This window comes from Limulus polyphemus, unplaced genomic scaffold, assembly GCF_000517525.1.
Source record: "Limulus polyphemus unplaced genomic scaffold, Limulus_polyphemus-2.1.2 Scaffold651, whole genome shotgun sequence".
Taxonomy (NCBI): domain Eukaryota; kingdom Metazoa; phylum Arthropoda; class Merostomata; order Xiphosura; family Limulidae; genus Limulus; species Limulus polyphemus.
The window spans coordinates 332,450-334,739 of record NW_013666261.1 but is presented as its reverse complement, the minus strand read 5'-3'; the positions used below and the strand labels follow the sequence as shown (position 1 = coordinate 334,739).

The 2,290-nt window shown below is 34.4% G+C and overlaps 1 protein-coding gene across 2 annotated transcripts in view; it reads left to right on the top strand.

Annotated features, from left to right (window-relative positions):
* Nucleotides 1-1,102: 1,102 nt before the first annotated feature.
* Nucleotides 1,103-2,290, top strand: part of LOC106459719 (tyrosine-protein kinase shark-like) — a 50,308-nt gene continuing 49,120 nt past the window's right edge. Inside the window, exon 1 of one of the 2 annotated variants that reach the window (XM_013919374.2) lies at nt 1,103-1,233. The gene's annotated coding sequence lies outside the window, so the exon portion shown is untranslated. The remainder of the gene's footprint in view (nt 1,234-2,290) is intronic. The other variant, XM_022386246.1, reaches the window with a different exon arrangement.

The following is a 2,290-nucleotide window of genomic DNA, read 5'->3' as shown; positions in this document are numbered from 1 at the left end:
TTAAGTGTTATTGACTAAAGTTGAAAATGAGAAAGAATAAACTAGTTTTATTTAAGAAAGGGCTTGTATCGCTGAAGTTCCTCGGGAAGAATTGTTACGGGAAATTATCAAACGAACAGAGACGTAACAATATTCTTCTTTACTGTAAAAGCTCTAACTTGTAATAAATAATACTTATAATCAGTAAGTAAACTCAAAAGGAAACTATATTTAAGTTTGTTTGTTGTTGATCGCAAAGTTACACAATGGACTATTTTGATCTGCGCACCGCGGTTTTCGAAACCTGAATTTTAGCGTCAATATACTTATAACAGAAATCAATATTTTTACAATATGTCTGTTTGTTTTTGTTTTTTTTTTTAATTTCGCGCAAAGCTACACGAGGGCTATCAGTGCTAGCCGTCCCTAATTTAGCAGTGTAAGACTAGAGGGAAGGCAACTAGTCATCACCACCCACTGCCAACTCTTGACCGTCGCATTATAACGCCCCCACGGCTGAAAGGGCGAGCATGTTCGGTGTGACGGGGATTCGAACCCGCGACCCTCTGATTGCGAGTCGAGCGCCCTAATCACCTGGCCATGCCGGGCCCTGTCTGTTTGAAAAAGGAGGAGGGTTGAGAATGGAGTTAACACCCTCACTGCATCAAATCTTATATTGCTACAAAAACGATGAGAGAAATGAAAATTTCTTGACTGTACAAAGAAGACCTGTAACACAATTAAAGAAGACTTGCAAGAAATGAACATAATCCTAAAGAAGATCAAAAATGCTTTGTGTGACAGGAAAAGTGAAGCTCTTTCATCGCCTTATATAACAATAGGAACTAGAAGAACTAACTAATCTTTATTAGGTGATCAAGTATTTGGACGAATATATTGATTACGCATATAAATAGGAAATAAGAGACGACTTTCTGTTTGTAAAACAAGTCAATCACAGTTTTGAATTTAAGCATACTTATGTTTATTAAGAATATATGATTGATACATAATATTATATATACAGATAAGGCGACACAAACACATATTTTTTCACCATAATTTTAGCACCAGGGAGAGGGTACTATTTCATACTCTAGTCTTATTCTTACTCTCTCACTAGGGTAAGGTAGGGTTTAGTTTTAACATACTAATACTAGTTTTTATTTTCCGTTTCTAAATTTAAAATAACGTAGTTATTCTGGAAAGTGGTGTTTTTTACAGTAGGCCCATAGAAATTGCATATTTATTAAGGTAAGTCTTAGAACTAATAGTCAATGCCATCCTTTTTACTTGAGTTTTATAGCAAATTTCATTTTCAAGTTTCTGGGTAGGACCGAGAGTGAGACTAACTTCACCAAGTCTCATACCTTGAAAATATTTTATGGTTATTGAAATTTTAATTACTATTTATCTTTAAAGGTTATATTAAGCTTAGCTTTAGGGCCAAGGAGTAGAAGCTAACAATGTTTTTAACGAAGTAACCATATGAGCTGCCTTGGCCGAAGAAGGTTGAACATGAAACTGAACCTTTGAAAGTTGAAACACCTAATTGTAATTCCGCAGAGATTATGTTCGTCGTGAGAGGATTGCCATACATTGTATATACAGAGATATTGAATACAATTCTAAATAGTTTGTAATTTCATCGTATAAATCATTGGTTAGGCCACATCTGAAGTATTGGGTTCATTCTTGAGAGTCTTACCTTAGGAATGACATTGAAATTTGAATTGTATTTGTAGGAAGGGGTTCAGGGGAGAGCTGTTAGTGTTATTACTACTCAGTACTAGTATAAGGATGATACTTAGAATAAAAAGGTTGTCATGCAAGGATGGGTTAAGATCCCAGAAACTTTTCTTTTGAAAAAAAAAGAACAGCTAGAGGGGATGTGATTAAAGTGTTTAAAACTTTAAGAATGTTAAGGGAACTGATACTGACAGTGCTGATGCATCATATTTATTTACACATTTGTTGGTGAGAATGGTATATTGATAGAACTAGAGTACACAATTATAAGGTAGCTTTATTTTTATATTTTTTAACGGGGTGGTAGTTTGTCTTCAGATGTGATGGATGTAGGTAATTCAAGAGAATTTAAGTTTAAAGGAAGGCATCATAAATATATGGATAAGTGCTGATTTTCAGTGTTTTATTTTTATTTTAAAGTTTAGTTTAGTACCAATAATAGTGGAGGGATAGCCTAGCTGGACCAACGGGTACCTTGTTGCCCTTAAGTGGTCACAAGTAAATAGACACCTAATTTTTCGTTATTTAACTGATTTATGCTAACTAATTTGTGTTCACAGAG